The 6,381-nt window shown below is 41.5% G+C and overlaps 1 pseudogene; it reads left to right on the forward strand.

Moving 5' to 3' along the window:
* The first annotated feature begins 689 nt into the window (after positions 1-689).
* LOC114033513 lies at positions 690-4,939 on the forward strand (annotated as a pseudogene).
* The last annotated feature ends 1,442 nt before the right edge of the window (positions 4,940-6,381 follow it).

The raw sequence follows: 6,381 nt of genomic DNA on the forward strand, positions 1-6,381 counted from the left end.
AAACATGTCTCCGGCTCTGACTTCAGTAAGCTGGCTTTCATTTGCCAGCCTTGTTTCACTCAGGGCTGCTATTTGGATGTGATACCTGCTGAGTTCTCTTACAACAAAAGCTGTTCATCTTTCAGGTCTACTGGATTTCGTGTTGTCCATAAGCATTCACACATCCCAGGTACCAATGGTAAGTAGAATCATCTTTGCAAAAGTTTTGTACTTTTTTGTCTTTCAACCACAGGATAGGATCCCCACCTGCCATGGTAAGTAGGCCAGGATTAGGTAAGGTGAAGCAGATAATTCTTAGGGCACCTTTTCTAGCCCCTTCCTATGCCAAGAAGTGAGCAGAGCAATCCTTAAAAAAGGTTACTCAGGCACCCAGGGGCTGCCAAATCTCACTGTTGCTTCAGTCCAATGAAAAGATGACCCTATGATCTGGACCACCTATGTGCAGGGTTGTGACTATAGCTCCCAGTGTTTCCCCACCTACTGCTTTGTCACTTGTCCATCACCATGAGACTTTGATGTAGGTTAAAATGGTAAAATGGTATGGGTGATGTCTTTGGACTCACTCATAAATTGGATTTAAGTAAGGCAGAGTTGCACAAAGTTGTCAGTCTTACTCTCTCTTTTAGAGTCATCAAAGTCCAGGGGCAAGCCAAAAGTCAGGATAATTGGCAATGACCTGGGATGCAGGGATGACCTCAGCATCTCTGATGTCTGACCAAGCTCTAATCTCTCCATGGCACCCGCTTCAGGTACCTTCATGACTGTTGGAACAAAATGTTTATATCAAACCATTCTGCCAGGGGAAACCTTCACATGCTTGGGGTAGACACTCCCCTAACTCACCAATGGGTTTGAACTACCCTCAACCTGGTTGAACCTATCTGCCAAAAAAGACAAAACTGGGATGTGGCCACTTGCTATGCTACAGTTTCTTGCAGACACAGGTGAGAGTTAGATGACTGGTTGGATACCAAAGGTGGACACCAAAGGAAAGCAGCCCTGAAAAGATCTTAGCAGCCCTCATACCATAGGTACTAGTGTTCCCTGAACACCTATATACCCCACAATTTACAATTACAATAATTTACAACTATTATCTCATCTGAACCTCACAATCCTAGGAAGTAGGTGCTATTATTATCCCCATTTCACAGATGAGGAAACTGAGGCAAACAAAGGTTAAGTGACTTGCCCAGGGTCACACAGCTAGTAAGCTAATAAGGCCAGAGTTGACACAGGGAAGATGAGTGTTTCTGACTCCAGGCCTGGCACTCTACCCACTGTGCCACCTGGAGGTCCAGAGAGTACCAAAATGCAAAGATAAAGAGCTATTTGGAAGCTCCGTAGAATGAACAGATGAAAGGTGGCTGCTGAGAAAAGAGTCAGTCACATCACACTTTCCTACCCCTTGCAGCAGTCGGACTCACATTCTCCCAGGAAAGTGCTACGCCTGTTCCCCACCTCCACCCCAATCCTCATCTGTTTATTTTCTGCTTAACCATTTGTCTTGAAAAAAAAAATAAGCTTCTTTAAAATAATGCGATCACTCATTGCAGTACTGGTTTGTGTATATCTTTGAAGAATTAAATGCAGCTGAGAATATTTTGGCCAGCAAAGCACAATGGGAGAGAGATCGACAGATTTTATTTTTAGTAGGAGGGCATAAAACTGGGGGCTCAGAGCCACAAAATATATTTTACTGACATATATTCCATAACATCTCAAAAACAGGGAGAATATAAAAATTGGGACCAAAATCTATACATAAAAGAACTAGTAGACCTTATGGAGAAAAAATGCTACAAATGAGCTTGGAATGGTCTTTTGAGACAATGTTACCAGGAACTTCTTCTGCCGCTCCAGAAGCAGATTTTAAAGGGTGCTCATCTCCATCCCCTCCCCCAACAGAAGGGTCAAGGACATTGCTACAGAGAAAGCCACAGCCCAAAGACAGGGGTTGAGAACAAGAAGCACCACCTTTACAAGGAATGTGGCAGCTAAGAAGGCATAACTAGTTCTCCAGCTAGGCAACCTTTCACCTACACACTTTAGGAGCATACCACTAATCACTATTAGACACGGAAAGAAAAACGAAAGCAAGGACCAGTAATAAAGAATGAATGGACAAGTATGGCATGAGCTAAAGCTCAGAATGAGCCGAGGCTGGCAAAGAAAGCTAAGGACATTAAGAAGAGGGCTTTTTAAAAACTATATTGAGGAAAAGAAGAGGATCAAATAAAGCACAGGACCATTGCTCAGGAGGCATGGGATGATAAGATGACACAAATATAGCAGAAGTGATCAACTCCTGTTTTGGGAGCTGGCTCCCTATTCTATCTAGAATAAATTTAAAACTCCTCTTTTAAGGACTTCATAGTCTAATTCCATCCTATCTTCCTAGACTCATTTAACATTACTCACACTATCTGTTCCAGTCAAACTAGTCTACTTACTGTTCCTTGTATACAAAATTCCATCTCCCTCCTCCCTGACTTTGCCCAAGTTTTCCCCCAGGCCTAGAATGCATTTTCCCCTTACCTCTGCCTTTCAGAATCACTAGCCTCCTTCAAGTCTCAACTCAAGTACCACCTTCAACATGCAACCCTCCCTGATTCTCCCAACCCTAATTTTAAATGTTCTTTCCCCTTCACTGAAATTAATATTTACTTTGTATATAGTTTGCATTTACTTACTGTTAATTTTTGCATGCATTTTGCATTTCCTTACTGTACATGTTGTATGTGTCAAGAGTCCGTGGAATGTAACCTCCTTCAAGGCAGGAATTTTTGTCTACAAGCCCCAGTGACTAGCAGAGAGTGGGCACCTGATGAATGCTCGTTAATTTGAATTAAATCATTTCTAATTTTTTTTTTCCATTTTCACTGAAAAGAAGAACAATCTGACACACCCACATGTCCTTCATGTACCCCTGGAGCCCTGCAGTGAGTTCACTCCTACATGTCAGCAGTCCAAGTAACTTCATGTGCTGCTGTTCTTAAACCTATTCAAAAGCAGTGGCCAAAAGAAAAAGAAAAGAGAGTCATTGAAGCATTTAAAAAAAATATTCACAGAAGAGAGCCAAGGGAAAGCCAAAAAGGATCAGAGACAAGGAAAACTTTGAAAATTACCTTTGAATTTATCATCTATTTTAAAAGCTGGGCAATAATAGAGATTCACAGTTTCACGTACAATCCTTTCTTTTCCTGTTCTACCACATATATGGAAATGCTCGTTTTGTTTAGTGCTTAAGTTCAGAATTTTAAAATTTTGTTCGTTTTTATAAAGCTGTGTCACTATATTAAATAGTATGGAGGTAAAGCAATACCTGAGTTGCCCACTAAGTGGTGCTCTGCTTCAGCCACCCGTCAATAGCCACCTCGTTTTAGGAATTATAACGATAAACTGAACAGTCTCTCCAAACTCCAGTACATCCTCCACACAGCTGCCAAAGTGATTTTCCCAAAGCACCAGTCTGACCATGTCGCCCTACTACTATCACCTTTGGAGGGATTGGAGTCTGGAGAGACTTGTGGCAGAGAGACCAACCAGAAGTCTACTGCAATAGTCTAGCCATGAGGTGATGAGGACCTGCATAAGGCCAATGGCAGTGTCAGAGAAGAAAAGTGGGCATATAGGAGAGAAACTGTGGAGGTGGAATTAACAGGATTTGGCAATAGATTATATATGGGGGGACGAAAAAAAGTAAGGAATTGAGGATGACACCCGGGGGTGATCCTGGGTGACTGAGAAGATGGCAATGCTCTCTCCATGGGGAATCTAGAAAGGGGCGGCAGGGTTTTGGGAAAAAGATAATGACTTGAGTTTTTAATGTGTTAGTTTAAGATCTCTACAGGACATTCAGATCAAGATGACCAATAGATAGTTGGAGATGCAAGGCTAGAAGTCAGGAAAGAGGTTAGGACTGGATAAGTAGATTTAAAAATGCCCATGTTTCTCCTCCTCCTCCTAATTCTCCTCCTCCTCCTCACTGCTGTTGCCACCACAATGCCTGGGGGTCTGCTTCCCAGCAGACTGGCCCCAACTTCAAGGCAGAAACAACAATCTACTGCATCTGTTTCCATGACTTTTTAGGAGACTCATGAGTCATTCTTTTCTTCCACTCTCAAGACTTTACTCCAGTGTGCACAACAAAGCTGGGATAAGCTGTAAAGCTGGCACTAGAATTTGCCAAGTGAAATGTTAAGATGATTAAGATAATTAAGCATTTTCCCTTGACTCTATCCAGGACCATCTTGCCTAGAGTAAGAATATCAATGCATACAACTGAGATGAACCCACAGAGAAGCTGCCTTTCCCTATCAGCTAATGGATAGAGCACTGGGCCAAGGTGGAGTTAGGAAGATCTGATTCACCCTCAGATACTTATCACATGACCCTGGGCAAGTCACTTAACCTCTGCCTCAGTTTCCTCAACTATAAAATGGAGATAATAATAGCACCTATCTCCCAGGGTCGTTGTGAGGATCAAATGAGATAATATTTGTAAAGCATTTAGCACAGTGCCTGGCACTTAGCAGGTACTTAATAATATTTGCTCCCTTCCCCCTTTCCCTTGTTAATGATTATAATTGGGACCTTGCTGTCAAGTTGGCTATGTTAGACCTGGATGGATAGGATGGTTAAGGACATGTCTGACATGACTCATATGGTATTTGTTTTTGGCCCAGATAAGATAAATCTGTCTATCCTCTATCTAGCAACTCCTACCAGAAACCTTGATGAGATCCTCAGCGTGGTCCATTCCCATCAGGTGAAGGTATACCAGACTGCTACTTCTGTGAACTGGAAAGCTAGAGATAGCGTCATGGTGCTTCCAACTATCCCTGAAGATGAGACAAAAAACCTGTTTCCTAAAGGAGTTTTCCTTCACCAAAGAGCTCTCCCTTCTGGCAAGAAATACCTATGTTATACTCACTAGCCCTAGGCCTTTCCATCAAGATAACACTGGGAACTAACTCACTTTAAGATCTTGGATAGGAGGGATATTGATCTTCCAACCAAGTCTCCCTACAGGAACTAATACAAATATCTTGATGTGATTAAAGTCAGAAGAGTCTTCAGGCTGTTACTATACCTAATAACAAGTCAGTAGACTTGTTAAAAGAAAAATGGCCCTGTAGTCTTGAGATTGCCTTTACTAAATTTACATTCCATTCATGTCATTGAAGGGCCTTGGTGCTTTGCTGGCTGATTAGGAACATGTTCTGTTTGAGATTTAAATCTTTGCTTGACCCATTGCAATCCTGATCAACACTCACCTAGAGAGAGTGAGAGAGAGCTGCACTGCAAAAGTATGACTTTTTTTTTTTGAGGCAATTGGGGTTAAGTGACTTGCCCAGGGTCACACAGCTAGTAAGTGTCAAGTGTTTGGTCTGAGGCCGGATTTGAACTCAGGTTCTCCTGACTTCAGGGACAGTGCTAGGAGTATGACTTTAACTGGGGTAACAAATCATCTTTTTTTCTAATTTGAATTGGGAGACAACTTAACATGACAAGTATTGAGCTTCACCGCACTTCTGGACATTTCTAAGTTTGTGACCAACAACTAGGAATAATTTAGTTATTTCAGATGGTGGGGTTTTTTTTGTCCATATTGAGCGTTCCAGTCATATTTAGGGGAAAATGGAGACCATCTTTCCTAGTAGATAGCAGAGAAGAAGAATACCACCTTAAAATATTTTTATTTCACTGGGCAAACAGCTTTCCAATAATGTTACAGTGTCATTATAGTTGAGACAATCTCATGGTTGAGACTACAGGGTAGCCTCACAGTGACTGTCAGTGAAGGACAGAACAGTGGAGGGGCATAATTATGAGTGTCTTTTAAAATATGTCATTTTTCTGTACATGGCAACCTACCCTTAAATGTTCATAAGATGAAATTATATATACCATAGGGAAAGGAAGGAATAAAGTTACTATTTCTTTATTATGGAATGCTTTCTCTGCAGTAGCTAGTTTTCTGTTTTCTGATATTTTGGTCTTAGAGTAACCACAAATAAAAGCCCTTTGAAATCAGAAAAAAAAAATGGATTTGAGAATGATCTGCAGAGAGGTAATAATTTAATCCATAAGTGCTGATGAAATCATTCAAGTAAAAGAGTATAGAGCAAGAAGAGAAGAGGGCCAGGACAGAACCTTAGGGGATGCCTATGGTTGGTGGATGTAACATGGATAAAGAAACCACAAAGGCAACTGAGGAGCGGTTTGACAGCTAGGAAGAGAAGGAGAGAGCAGTGTCATGAAAACTTAAAAGAGAAGACAGTGTCCAGAAGGAGATGATCAACAGTGTCAAAGGCTGCAGAGAGGTCAAGAAGGATGAGGACTAAGAAAGGCCATTAGATTTTGCCTCCAAAGTTT

The sequence above is a fragment of the Vombatus ursinus genome, unplaced genomic scaffold (genome assembly GCF_900497805.2).
Source record: "Vombatus ursinus unplaced genomic scaffold, bare-nosed wombat genome assembly UNPS02007284.1, whole genome shotgun sequence".
Lineage (NCBI taxonomy): Eukaryota > Metazoa > Chordata > Mammalia > Diprotodontia > Vombatidae > Vombatus > Vombatus ursinus.